The 15,759-nt window shown below is 38.7% G+C and overlaps 2 protein-coding genes across 2 annotated transcripts in view; both read left to right on the top strand.

Moving 5' to 3' along the window:
- Positions 1-15,759, top strand: part of LOC134741530 (uncharacterized oxidoreductase YrbE-like) — a 445,968-nt gene that overhangs the window by 262,020 nt on the left and 168,189 nt on the right. The window lies entirely within an intron of this gene.
- Positions 1-15,759, top strand: part of LOC134741550 (large ribosomal subunit protein uL22m) — a 115,336-nt gene that overhangs the window by 12,008 nt on the left and 87,569 nt on the right. The gene's annotated exons all lie outside the window — the stretch shown is intronic.

Below are 15,759 nucleotides of genomic sequence, written 5' to 3'. Positions count from 1 at the left end.
GATAACACGTACAATATGTAGGTATATCATTTAACCGTAGTCGTAAAAAAACATTAATTGTCGTCACCTTCCTGGCGTCATTTTCCTGGTTTTATTACCAAGGAAAATTACGAATATAGCTATAATATAGTTATTTGTTATACAAGGGTGAAAAGTTGTATTTTACCCGCGAGTGTGGAATTGAAACACGAGCAAGCGAAAGGATTCTAAAGTTGAACCACGAGCGAATCGAATGGTTCTAAAATAGAATCCTGAGCGTAGCAAGTGTGAAACACAAAACTTTTCACCTCACTATAGCGAGGAAAGTGCAACATCCACAGGCGTTAGATCATCTTCATCACTGAAATCACTCATTTTTTTACGATATTATAACAAAAAACTGGAAATTCTGTATTTTACGTGAGAAGTTTTTAAGTAAAAATTTTGTTGACAATGTTGACATTTCTGACGTATGAAATGTCAATGATGCGTTTTGAAATTGCATCGACTCAACTTGTGCGTTCAGAATTATATTTAACATCATTATTAAAAAACAAACGTTTCTTATGGAACTTTAAGGTTTATGACATAAAAGTCATTGAATAAAGCTAAACTTGGTATTTTTTATTAGATTCTCAAACCATTTGTTTAATGATAATTAATATCAAACGAATCATTATTATGAGCGTTTTACGTTTTGTTATCTGTCAAGCTACTTAAACATGCTCCATCCAAGGTCAAATTACTTTCCCCACTAGTGGATAAAATGCGTTTTTCCCCGCTTGTTTTAAAGGATAAAAGACAACTTTCCGAGCTAGTGAGGGGAAAAATATTTATATGGTTCAAACAAGTATAAACTGGGGATTTAAGCACTTCCTTAATGCATTTATTAACAAATATTACATTAGATTAAAATTTTAGCCTATTTTATAAAGGCGTCATTTTCCTGGCCCAAATTATTTCAAACTCTCATTGATAATAAATTATTAACTTTTAGCTGATGCATTTTATACCCTTCAACGCCTATCTCAAATTTCTTTCATAACTGGTGATTATTTTCTCCAAACAACCAAAAAATAGCAGTGCTGGCGTCATATTCCTGGTCCAATTGATTTCAAATAATTATTGTTTCTAAATTATTTATTTATAATAGGTGCCTAATGTGTCATTCAAATTCTATTTCGAAGGTGTTTCTTATGTCATAGTTATTTTTGACAAAATCGAAAGAAAAAACAGACCAGGAAAATGACGTAAAAATTTCATTTTAAAAATACACCCTGCGTGGCAGACGGGGTAGCGCGACTATGCTAATGCTATGTCTTTAGAAAATTAGGTGACCTGTGGTGGTAGGCCACAGCACAGCGGATGTCATTCCAGAATCCAGATCAAGAGCAGAGCCCAACTGGGGAAGTGGGTAAGTAAGTAGGAAGTACCTTACAGAAAACCGCAGCCAAATAACACGAGTAGACCCTACTCCAAAGTGTTCCTGCCGGTGAGTAAGGTTGCCAGAGCTCAATGAGGGTGCGGAGCGTTAGGGTCGGTAACGCGCATGTAAAACCTCTGGAGTTGCAGGCGTCGATAAGCTACGATCTATATCAACCACAGCTATGCCCCTTCGTTTGATTTTTTTTTTTCAATTTAAAATTATTGGTTACAAGTGTAATTTTTTTTATGGAAAATATTTCTCATTCGTAAACTTATAATAATCGAATCGAAAAAAAAAAACAAATAATATACATTAAATTGCTATTCAAGGAGGAAAATGAGGACTAAGTTTGTATGGAGAAGTGATTGTCCACTTTCCTCTTAACTCCCGCGTCCGTAACGTTAACATCATTCATTCTAGGATATAATTATGCCTCTATCAATTAGCTGTGTAATGGCTTGATTGAACACTGAAACACATATGTGTATTGTAGATCACAGTTGACGCATTCATGCAATTAAGACACAATTCTCTACCTAATTGCTAGTGACCCGAATCGACGAGAACATTTACCTACGCAGGCATACACCTGTAGCATTTAATAATAATTACACAAGTATAATATTCACATGATAGGTTCGTAACATCTTGCGTGCATCGAGAGCTTGGTTAGCTTAGCGCTGTACGCTAGCATAATGTACCTACCTGCCTAACTTATACCTGTTGAAATTTATTAGTATAAAAAAAACGAATCATTAATCACTAGAAATGCCATATTTTCTATCAAAATCTAACCAACATCTCTCTTAACATGTTCCCCGTCCGGGTGCCCCCAATGTGGGGTCATTGAGCTTTTTTTCAGGAGACCGTGCTTCCACTATCACAACTTCAAAGTGAATGCACACTTGGACGGGTGAATTTGTCATGTCATATGCCCCCAATGTGGTCATGGAGCATTTTTTCAGGAGTCCGTGCTTCCATTATGGGTTCACAACTTTAAAGTGAAAGCACACTTGGACGTGTGACTTTGTCATATAATTTTGTATGGGGACAGTGGACGTCACGTTCCCTGTCCGGGTGCCCCCAATGTGGGGTAATGGAGCTTTTTTTCCGGATTCGGTGCTTCCTTTATGGAGTCACAACTTCAAAGTGAAAGCACACTTGGACATGTGACTTTGTCATATCATTTTGTATGGGAACAGTGAACGTTTTAAATGAGAGCCTTGGATTTTTTTGGCAATATTGAAAACCGGAAAGTAGGTCAAATTTAACGTGCAAGATTTGCTTACAAACCCACACACAGACAACGGGACAGGTGAAAACTAAATACTTATAAGCTTGTAGAAATACGTAAAATATGCTCTACTGCATATAAAAAGGCGCGCGCGCGATTTATTACAGCGTCGATAAGTAACTTAACCCTTCTTTGCATGATTTTATATTTATTTGTGAAATAAACCAAGATAATGTTAGTTGACCTCTAGATTAAGGGAAAAAAATACAATAAGATAAGATGAAATAAGGTGGGATTCTGTACCAAAACTTTTTCATGTAAAATGTTGCCAAGACGAAACCATAAGGCTCACATTGTCAATAAGGACAATAAGTGATCAGATTTCTTTTAGAGCCAAGCTTCTGACTCTACTCGTACTTACAAGCCCTAATTTCACAAACTACACCTTAGTTAAAATATGTGTAAGTATTGCTGTCTCCCAATTTGTGCCGCTGTGGTGGAGCTAGCTGTTAAGGTACAATTGTAAACTAATCAATCTCTGGAGTTGCAGGCGTCCATATTAGGCTACGGAGACTGCTTACTATCAGTACCTAGTACTATTATATATTCTGTGCCATCAGGCAGGCTTTATGCTTGTTTGCCACCGACGTACCTATTATAAAAAAAACCGGCCAAGTGCGAGTCGGACTCGCGCACGAAGGGTTCCGTACCATTACGGAATAAAACAGCAAAAAATCACGTTTGTTATATGGGAGCATTGGGAGCCTCATTTAAATATTTATATTATTCTGTTTTTAGTATTTGTTGTTATAGCGGCAACAGAAATACATCATCTGTGAAAATTTCAACTGTCTAGCTATCACGGTTCATGAGATACAGCCTGGTTACAGACAGACAGACAGACGGACAGACGGACAGACGGACGGACAGACGGACGGACAGACGGACGGACAGACGGACAGCGGAGTCTTAGTAATACCCTTTACCCTTTGGGTACGGAACCTTAAAAAACTTCTCAAGTGGGTATATTTGAAGTATGTTGCTCTAGGTGTATTTCATACAACAAAGTTTGGCTTCATATGTCCAAAGACCATTCTTTATAGCCCTTCTCTTGGAAAAATACATCATTTTTTGCTTAAGTAGCTGATGTATCCCAGGTTGCTCTTACTACCCAAATCGGTAACTTTTATATATCAGGATAACAGATGCGACGAAAAGAGCGTATAGTTATGGGACGAGCTTGACCCGATTCGCTGTGCATCTCGCGCGCAACAATCAGCAGCGTGACGAGCAATAATCAAGGTCGCGTTACAAGTTCAAATCCTGAACAATTTATAGAATTAAATACCGCTCCGTTCGAACTCGAATTTCATTAAATTAATGTACCTACGTACCCAGTAATCTATGCTTGTTATCTAGTTTGCATTAAACGTTATGACAGCATGTTTATTGTGGCCACAAATTAAGCAATTTTCATTTTTTGTGATCTTTATAAGTATTTTGATTTTGATGTAGGTATGAAAACGTTTTTTTTCTACTCGTCGAGTATAATCTGTGTATTACAACTTCACACGCAACACTACAACCTTACTCTTTTCAACGTTGTATAGTCTATGGCACTTCCGACTCAAGCATAAGAATTTTATCGATACGGTTTAGTCAATTATAAAAATTTTGAAAATGGAACTTCATACATTTTAATAAAATATTTCTTGTTTAAGGAGACTCGATTCAAAGAAAATTAGCCTACTTAAACACGCTGCTGCGTCGCACTGCTTTGTGATTGGTTGGCCAACAAAAACATTTCATTTTATGTTGTAGTAGAAACAATTGCTTCATAAGTCAGAAACGTGCATGTGACACCCTTTATATAGCAACATTCATACCCTACGAAAACCGCTTAGCGTTGCTTGTTAGTCTCCATAGGCTACGGTGGCCAAAATCGAGAAAAAAACTGTCTTAAAATTGAATTTAGCGCGGAGCAGGTACCAGGGCCTCATGAGTTACGAGGAGGTGTCGTTGACCAACCCGCCGGGGGCGCCGGGCCCGCGTCGGCCGCGGCCGGGGCGCGCACGAGTATGAACATGAAGATGAAGGTATCGCGGGCTGCGGCAGCTCGCGTATCTTAGCTGTATAGGTACTTTTGGTTTTGGTTTAGTTTGGTGGTATGATTCTACTAGTTGAAAGTATTATTTTTTTGTCTCGTAGAAAAAGTATTGTATTGTATACAATAGATCCCGTCCAATAGATCAAGCTTTTCAATCTCGTACCTTAGTTAAGCAACTCAGCAAGCTTCGTTGCTTAAACGCGGTACTCGACTGAAAAGCTCTCTATTATATCACGATTGTATAAAATACTATTACGTCCTCTGACGGAACTCGTCACGCGAGCAATTTCAAGACTGCCAATAACAGACGGTCAGAGTCCGGCTCAGCTAGCTGTGCACAGACTATGCACCGACATTACAGTAAACAATTGTGTTGTGCCACTATAAACGTTCTATTTTCACAGGAATCTCTTAGCGCCACTTGCACCATCCCACTAACCCGCGGTTAACCCGTTAAATTGTTACCCAGTGTCAAATTGTACTGGTAATAATGGTAACTCCAGGTTTAACCGGTTAACCCCAAGTTAATGAATGGTGCAAGTGGTCCTTGGTCACTGCACAGTCTGTGACTTTTGGTATATTTATTAATGTAGGCCTCCAACGAGATGGAGCGACGACCTGGTGAAGGTCACGGGAATTCGGTGGTTGCGAGCGGCACAGGATCGGTCGGAGTGGCGAGCCTTAGGGGAGGCCTATGTCCAGCAGTGGACGTCTATCGGCTGACATGATGATGATGATGATGATGATGATTTATTAATGTACCTGTTATTACCGTTTTTTATTATTGTAATATATGAATATAATTTAAAAGAAGAAAGTGTTAACTAATTTTTCCCAGCATTATTTACCTACTTTAAAATAATGACATTGGTGTCTAGCACAATCGAATTAGATCTAACCTCGAAATCACTCCCAAAGTTATGAAATTTGGTATGTATGTTAATTAAAGGTCTCTTTTTCATGTCCACACTATTTGGGGACCTCGAGCAATCGCAGCCATCTTGGAAAATGTGTACCGTCCTGGAGAAATTTGTGTTTTACTCTAAATCTACGTTCTCTGCGAAAATATGGTGTAAAGCAACATTATAGCTTATTAAATTCTACACAAAAAAGTCCTGGATATCTTTGCGGAAAAAATACATCTTGTTATAGAAAATAATTTCTGAATCCAGATTTAGCGCTTATACCCTTTCAGGGGATATTCTCTTAATAGGAAACTTGGAGGAATATGAATTCCACTTTTGTCGTTACATTTGTACACGTTCTAATCTAATCTAATCTAATCTAAATCTAATCTAATCTAATCATTTCAATTCATGACTACTTATTGATGAGTGTTAATATTAGTTTCCTTTAAACGTCGTAATCAACAACCTACTGTTAATTTAAGAATACGAAAAATATACATATTTCATATTTGATTACTTACCTCTTCATCATTATAACATATAACATATCTCGGTACTCGTGGAGCAATGACATACTTTCCGCACTAGCAGCGAAATGTACTATAATCGAATGGCATAAACAGAAAACAAACAGTTACAAATACAAATTGACTCCAATCAGCCACTCGATGGCCTCGTTGCTAAGGAAGATCAGGTCTTCAGGAGGTCCATTGGCATAGCGCGTTATGGGGCAATCCTCTATTATGTGCTTAATTGAATACAATTACTTTCTAGATGTCTTGATTAAATACAACGCTAATTTTTACTTTAGCTAATTATCCTTTCTTATATTATAGTTTTAATGTTGTATACTCTATTGTTTTTTTCTTAAAAAATAGCTTATTTTAATAAAGTCCTTGACTGCTGCATACGAGTATATACAACTCACTTTTCTGCTTCATTTCTCTTAAGTGCACTAAGTATAATATTGTACGTAAGTAAGTGCTTGTTAAATTCACAAAAATAAATGCACTTTGAAAGCTTTAGCTCATGCAATATTCATCAAAGCTTGTTCATAGCAAAATGGAGAATTAAAGCCTTTGTTTATTCGAGCACTTAGGTTCCCAATCAATCGGGTCAATAACATACACCTATATCACATAAATGCACGTCCCAAGCTTTTAGTCTAACCTTTCAAACAAATCGGTTAGCAACTACGCAATTTTTTGCTTTTAAATTCGTCCCTGTTGCGAGGCCAAATTTTTATGTATTGTTTTTACAATATCCCCAAACTTTTAAAAGAATTGCATGCGATTTTTAGATGCTTGCCGGCTAAGTAGGTGCGACGTATTTAATCGATCGATCAAATGTTGTTAAATTATAGGTCAGGTGAGTAGAGGGCCTTAGGTCAGGAATTGTAATGTAATTATTACCAAGTTTGCCTGCCTTGTTTGCTTGCATCTTGCTGAAATCGAATTTTTAAGTATTTTATTATTATTAGCCTAATTAAGAAATTTAAAAACCTATCAGCATTTCAACCACTGATGACCATTACCAATTATTAGTAACGGTTGCCGTAGATGTAGCTCCTAAGAATATAATATAACTAGCTTTTTCCCGCGAATTCGTCTGCGTGGACTTAGTAACCGCTAACCGCAGCTAGAGTAAAAATAGCGCCTGGATAGTGGATAAAGTCTAAAGCAATCATTCAATTTGAGCATATGTTTAATAGTTTACACAAATTATCAGGCATTTCATTAATTATCTTAATTTCACCCCGCTTTTGACTCTCTTAAGGGATGATTTTCAGGATAAAATCTATCCTATGTCCTTCTCCGGGAGATAGCTTCTCTATGCCAAATTTAAACTTAATCGGTTCAGCGGTTTAAGCATGAAGAGGTAACACACAGACAGACAGACACTTTCGCATCTATATATATAAAACCGTGCAGGGGGTACGGTAGACCTGAATGAAATTATGCTTAAACGAAAACTATTTATGTCATAGTAATATGACATAAATAGTTTTCGTTTAAGCATAATTTCATTCATATATGACAGTCATACTCTATTATGAGCATGTTGCAGGTACTACTCTTGTAGATACCTAATTACGTACTTAATTTTAAAATTATTTTAGTTGAAGCTCGAACCTTGTCATGATCTACTTACCACGTAGTCGTGATGCTCTACTCGTAATTACTAGGTACATGAAATTAACACTGGTATCTTCCTAAGACATGTTTTTGCAGCGCTAATCTTCATACCCGCGTGCTAAGTACATGTGAAAAGTTATAAAGCCATGCCATCATCATGGAAAACGCCGTGTTATACTTAATTAATACAAATTAAATAACGGTGTTACGTAAGCGAAAAGTTCCCGAAAGTAGGTTAGTAAAATCAACTTGTATAACACACTTGGACTTGGGTAACGAGAGTTATTTACGTGATCTAAAAAGGGTTACTCGAACGTATAATTTTTTAATGTAGGTAATGTTTGTAATTATATTGTATTAAGCAGCAATTATTAATTGGGAATTATAATATCTAATGAAATATAATGAGAGTTGTAATTAAGTACCTGAGTCTCTCAAGAGTTTCAGGTTCAAAAGCCGAGTGTTTTTAAGATACGAAAATATTTTAAATGCGGTTCTAACACAGTACCAGGCTTGCATGTCATTTAGTTGTATTTAAAATCCCTGAAACTTATAAAAGAGAATAAATACTCACGTTGGAATATGTAATAACATCCATGACTGGTAATGTTTTGTTCGCAGATGGATTGGTGGCATTCGCCATCGCGCTGAGTCGTCTGACGTACGCTATTTGAGTGCCAGCTGCACCAAGGTGCTCGTAGACATTGCAGCTCCGGTCTCTCGGGCTCCAAGCATCTCGCGACTCATCACATCCACTCACTTTTAAAAATCAGTATCAAGCACTATGACAGTTAAACTGGCTTTTTTAAACAGTATCAAGTAAATTGGCATAATTTTGTAAAATATCGACCGATTCCTGCTCACTTACTCGGGAAAAAAATAGGTAAAAACATTTAAATATACATTAAATTGGAAAACACATAACGAAGGATCGCGCAGATGTCAAGTTCCCATCGACCGAACACTGAATGAACATCTAGGTCAATATCAAGCCTTCTCCCGCCCCGCGCCCCTGCGGGACCCTTCGGGGAAAACGCTCTCCGACAAATTTCACGTGAAAACTTCCCAGTGCTACCGAGTGTGTGCATACCGAGCCGCTGCCTTACTCTCACTGTCATCGCTACAAAGCGACCTATTAAAATTACGCCAGTACCGACTGCATGACAATCCAGACGCAATCGCAGTACACTTCGTAGGTAGTGTCCTAATTTCATACAACCTAGACACCTGGTAATATTTACGCGGAAGTGGGATGGGTGGGAAGGTACTACCAGTTGTCCAATGTAGATGTAAAGGGGTGAGGCTGAATCAAGTACATAGGTATGTACAGTGTCATTGACCACATAGCTCACCGTAGCTGACCTATTGAAGTTTGCCGTAGGTATTGCGAATAAACTGCTACCTTCATGATAATGCCTTATACTTGGTCATAATGTTTATTTCAATCTATTAAAACTACCTACAGAAGAAAACTTACTTAAGATATCACAATTCATTCAATACCCGCAATACCGGCTTTTTTTTTTATATAAACGAATATCAGCAGTTTTCAATCCAATCCAAATCAGCGCTAGAAAGAACTTCATTTGTCAAAAATAATTTACACCTAATATTTGAATTTAATAAAAGTGCGCGTCGCAAAGATAACCTCATTCTTCCTGAACCAATCTTAGATATTTATAAAAAACCGGTCAAGAGCATGTCGGGCCATGCTCAGTGTAGGGTTCCGTAGTTACCCTTCCCTTCCGTCACAATAGGCTAAATTGGAGCCATTGGGCCCATTGGTATAGAAGATTGTTAACAAAGGGGTGAAATTATGCTTGGTGCCTTTCCGTCGAGTTAAACAATCTATTTTTCATATCGAATACAACAAAAGCAAAAATTAGATTAATTCTAACGTAATATAGCGCCAATGTGATTGATTATATTAGTACCTTGGCGGAACAGGCTTTAGGTTACTTTTCTCTCATGTCGTCGCAGACATGGGTATATTTGGTATCAGTGCATTCAGTATGATGTCCTGATCACAAATATATGAGATGACAAGCGCGAAAGTGGTGGAGGTAGTTGCTGATACCACTGATACCAAATATAGGTATCTATGCCTGCGACGACATGAGCGAAAATCGATTTCTAGAAGACTTCTAGACCAAAAACCGTCCCTCTAGTATCCGAATTAATGATGAATTAAAATACTGAAATATCGATTTCAACTATTTTATTCTTTGAACAGATAATTTTACTTAGTAGTTAAAATGTAATGGTTTATAGTTACTTACTATAATTTATTTATGTACTTATTTTACACTGTTGCCTGAATAATTAGGCACAATGATTACATTTACAACCAGGCACAGTGCCAGAGAAATCAAATTAACTTTACTATATTATATAAATCAATGATCGTAATACCTATACAGGATTAAACAATTGTGTGACTTTGTAGAAGAAGCACTTGTTCTTGCTACCTCTCTCACTCAGCTTATTTGCTTATTTGCTAATAGTTTCCAACCGGACTGCCTGTAATGACTAGAGTCTATTTTTGAGCCAAACTGGGGCCAAAAAGAGAAACATTCATCTGATCTTATACAATTGTCATTCCTGGTCAAATCATGTATGCGCCTACCATCAGAGCAAAGAAGTAGTAAAGTGGCAGTATGACGCGTTGTTTGGAAAGCATTGTTCTGATCTGCTGTATAATCAGATAAAGATAAATATATATATACACGGTGTTACTTGAGCCACTGAAAACCTAAGACACCCCAACAGTTTTATTTTATTTTAAACACATCTTGAGTATTTATTCTTTAATCCGATAAATATTTAAAAAAATATTCGTTGTTTAGTTTTCTTAACAATTCTATTTGACTGGTAATTCTACACAAGATATTTTGTCGTTTTACTGACATCAAACAATTGCTAGTTACCATCGTAAACACTGTTAACAGACCATTTGCATACCTTACTGCAACGAGATAAGGTTTACCAATGGCCAGTTAAGGGTGTTGCTCATTGACAATTAACGTGTCAAATGCTAGCTATTGATATTGATGCATTACAAACTTGTAGACTGAGCATGAAAAAATAATTACCCCCATTAAAATATAGCGCAATCGATTCTCCTATCGATTCTGAACAAACTGTTTTTAGGTTTTCAGTGCGCATGAACACCGTGTATATATCAACGTCCCATCGTTTTAGAACAAGTTAAGGAAATCGACTGAAGAATGGGTTTCATCAACATGTCAACTCAAACAACTTTAAGTATGTTTCAGTGTTAGACAATGTAGCTTTAAATTGAGTGAAATAACACATTCCCATATGCTTTAGAGTATTTTCTTTCCTCTGGATATCAATATACCTACAAAAAAAATTAAAAATTTTTTTGGTACAATAGTGGTACCGTCAAAAGGGCATAACTGCCGTAAGTTTCTTTAGAACACACGCTCTTCTTGTACACACGTTTCCTTAGATTTTATTAAGATTCTTAAATTTTATACAAATATAAAAAAGCAAGACAAATAAAGTTTAGCTAGAAAAATTATGAAAAACTCTAGGAAACTGTTGATTTAGGTTCATATTTAATCTCTTAAGACTTCAGTTCGATTATCTCCCAAATTATTTATTTAAGCAAAAAATTATCTTAAATACCTTGAAATCATTTTTAAAACCCTATTGAATGATGGGGCACAAATTTATGTACGTTATTTTTTCTATTAAATTTAAATTTTCAAAATATTCCTATTCCTAACTTAGAAACCCTTTTAGGTATGTATTATATTTTCCATTTGTAATATTACTAAGTAACTCTTTTGACAGCTCTACTCACTAAGAAAAGTGCAATATAATCATCAAAAAAATGTAAATTTCCCTATTTTTCACGTCAGGAGAATATTGCGGAAATACTCTCAGTAAATTACGTTACCGAAAGTTTCCCATAAAGGAAACTTTCCGCTTGCCCATCACTAAACGTGATATTCATACCAAAACCAGGTAAGAATGACTACACGGCGGCTAAATCCTTTAGGCCCATCAGTCTCACATCATTCCTGCTGAAAACGCTGGAAAAACTGTACGACAGGGATCTGAGGGATCGAACGCTAATGAACACACCGATGCACAACAACCAGCACGCGTACAGCTCAGGTAAATCCACAGAATCGGCACTACGAATGGTCGTAAGCCGCATTGAGAGAGCCATATCCATGCCAAAGAACTGTGCCTCGGCACCTTCATTGACATCGAGGGCGCTTTCGACAAGACCCACTTTACCAGCATTGGGAATGCCTTGGATAGCCACGGCGCGGAACCCGGACTCACAAAGTGGATCATGAACATGCTAAACATAATTTTTAAGAAAAAAAAACCGACTTCAATGGGGGATGCCGCTGAAAGCATTCTTAGATTCCAGACAATGAAATGAAAAAGACAGCATCTTTTGCCTAATTATGTAGAAAAGGAGGTAAACCGACCCACTTTTCTAGTAGCATTTCGTTTTTGTAAAGGTCGCAGTTCTAACCTAACCTAACCTACTTTTCTGGTAGCATTTCGTTTTTGTAAGGGTCGCAGTTCTAACCTAACCTAACCTACTTTTCTGGTAGCATTTCGTTTCGGTAAGGGTCACAACTCTAACCTAACCTTACCTACTTTTCTGATAGCAGTTCTGTTCTGTGAGAATCGCAGTTCAAAAGCTACCCACCCACCTAACCCACTTTTCTAGTAGAATTTCCGGGTCCAGGTCTGGGTTTGGGTCCGGATCCGAGTCCGGGTCCGTGTCCGGCTGTCCGGGTCCAGGTTTGGGTCAGAGTTCGGTCCGGGTCCGGGTCCGAGTAGGGGTCCATGTTCAGATCCGGGTCCGGGTCCGAGTCCGGGTCCAAGTTTGGGTTTGGGTCCATAAGGAAGAGAACAAATCGCCAAACGTGAACTATGTGTCATTGAAGAGTTCCATTCTGATCATCATCAGCAGTTCCACTTCATCAAATGTCACTTTTTTAAATGTAAATGCTGGATTTGTTGATGAAAATACAAAAATCACTATATGTATGCCTTTCACATTTGAGGAGTTCCCTCGGTTCTTCGTGGGTCTCATCATCAGAACTCGAGCTTGACAAAAATATGTCTTAAAAACTTAAGTTGCTTAACAAACATAAAGAAGTGGATAAATCGCCAAACGTAAACTATGCGTCATTAAAGAGTTCCATTCTGATCATCATCAGCAACTGCTGACGACATTGACACTGCTGATGCTGGTGACATTTGATGAAGTGGAACTCCACTTCATCAAATGTCACTTTTTAAAATGGAAATGCTGGATTTGTTGATAAAAATACAAAAATCGCTATATGTATGCCTTTCACATTTGAGGAGTTCCCTCGAACCCTCATGGATCCCATCATCAGAACTCGAGCTTGACAAAAATGTTTCTTGAAAACCTAACTTGCTTAACAAACATAACGAAGAGGACAAATCGCCAAACGTGAACTATGCGTCATTGAAGAGTTCCGTTCTGATCATCATCAGCAGTTCCACTTCATCAAATGTCACTTTTTAAAATGGAAGTGCTGGATTTGTTTATAAAAATACAAAAATCACTATATGTATGCCTTTCACTTTTGAGGAGTTCCCTCGATTCCTCATAGATCCCATTATCAGAACTCGAGCTTGACAAAAATGTTTCTTGAAAACCTAACTTGCTTAATAAACATAACGAAGAGGACAAATCGCCAAACGTGAACTATGCGTCATTGAAGAGTTCCGTTCTGATCATCATCAGCAGTTCCACTTCATCAAATGTCACTTTTTTAAATGTAAGTGCTTGATTTGTTGATGAAAATACTAAAATCACTATATGTATGCCTTTAACATTTGAGGAGTTCCCTCGATTCCTCATGGATCCCATCATCAGAACTGCTTTTTGACAAAAACGGGACCAATCTGTATGTATATTATATACTTACAATCAAAAAAAGAATTTTCAAAATCGGTCCGGAAATGACGGAGTTATGGAGTAACAAACATTAAAAAAAAAAAAGCAACCGAATTGAGAACCTCCTCCTTTGAAATCTTGAAGTCGGTCAAAAAGAACAATAAGGTATGCAGGTGAACTGCAGGCCGTGTCGGCGGTGCGAGGATGCCCTCAAGGGGGAGTCCTGTCACCTCTGCTGTGGAACCTAGTAGTCAACAACCTTATAACCAATCTGAACGAGAAGCACTTCTACACAATAGGCTACGCTGATGATCTGGCAATATTAATATCAGGTAAATTTGCCAGTACAGTCTGCGATCTCACCCAGGCTGCTCTTCGGATTGTAGAAGGTGTAGAGAAATCGACCTATCAGTCAACCCCACCAAAACAGAAATGGTAATGTTCACCAATAAAAGGGCGCTTGGCAACTTTACCAGACCAACACTTTTCCAAACTGAGCTACAGCTGACCGATGAAGTTAAGTAAGTACTTAACTCTAACAAACCAAGTAGGAAGTAGGTAGTCCTAAGTAGGGCTAACTCTCGACAGTAAACTCAACTGGAACAATCACATCAACAAACGTATAGACAAGGCGGGAATTGTCTTCTGGCAATGCAGAAGGATGATTGGTAAGAGGTGGGGACTCAACCCGAAAATTACTCTCTGGCTCTATAAGACAATGATCCGCCCCTTACTCTGTTACGGTGCTCTGGTTTGGTGGCCAAGAACAAACCTAGGCAACGTACGAGACAAGCTACAAAGACTCCAAAGGCTCGCATGCGCGGCCACCACTGGAGGTCATGTTAAGCCTTCCACCGCTGCACCTACACATACAACGAGAGGACAGTCTCCCAGCGGTAAGGCTGCGAGCCCTTAATATATGGTCCAACATCACAACCTCCTCACACAACTTGCCTGGATAAGGTATATGACGAATTTCCAGTGCTTAAAGGATGACTCACGTTAGACCGGGCCGGAGCTTCCGGCGCTTCGTTTTCTATGGAAAGCATCACGTGATCACCTGTCATGTCATAGAAAAGTAAGCGCCGGAAACTCCGTCCCGGTCACGGCCCGGTCTAACGTGAGTCATCCTTAAGTCGGGCACGGATCGGATTCACAAACAAGCTATCTTCGACAAAAAGTACAAAACACTGTTATCAACAATCACGACACACGACAATCACGAAGGACTCAATCCTCGGGAGCTCAGAATCTTCACTGATGGGTCCAAAACAGACAGCGGATCGGGCTCTGGAACCTTCTCAGAAGACCTGAACATGTCAATCACCACTCCGCTAGGAGCCCATAACTCGGTATTCCAAGCTGAGTGCATAGGCATATTAGGCATCATAAACGCGGCGGCTGCCATCACTGCGAGGAAGGTAGTAGGATCCTCCATCCGCATACTCTCCGACAGTAGAGCAGTTTTGATGGCTCTAAAAAGCCATATAGTCACATCCAAAAACTTATACACGAATGCCACGAACGACTAATGGAGGTATGTCATAACAATAAGATCACCCTACAATGGATCAAAGGACACAGCGGATCCCGGGGTAACGATGCTGCGGACGAGCTTGCCAGGCAGGGATCGAGTGCGGGAGCGATTGGCCCAGAACCGATCCTCCCGATACCGTTTAGCAAGGTACGCTCAATGCTGCTGGCACGTACAGGGAAACTACACACAGAACATTGGCTAAACCAGACTGGATGCAGACAGGCCAAACAAGCCATGCCTGGCATCAACGGAAAGCTCACAAGGTGCTCCTTTTTTTTTATGAGGCAAACGAGCAGACGGATCACTCGATGGTAAGCGATTACCGCCGCCCATGGACAACACCAGAGGGGTTGTAAGTGCGTTGCCGGCCTTTAAGATGGGAGTACGCTCTTTTCTTGAAGGTTTGAAGGTCATATCGGTCCGGAAATACCGCAGGCGACAGTTCATTCCACAGTTTAGCTGTGCAAGGCAGGAAGTTTCTAGAGAAAGGCACAGTTGAGGACTGCC

Source organism: Cydia strobilella, chromosome 5 (genome assembly GCF_947568885.1).
Source record: "Cydia strobilella chromosome 5, ilCydStro3.1, whole genome shotgun sequence".
NCBI lineage: Eukaryota > Metazoa > Arthropoda > Insecta > Lepidoptera > Tortricidae > Cydia > Cydia strobilella.
The sequence above is the reverse complement of the archived record's forward strand: the minus strand, read 5'-3'. Positions and strand labels throughout refer to the sequence as shown.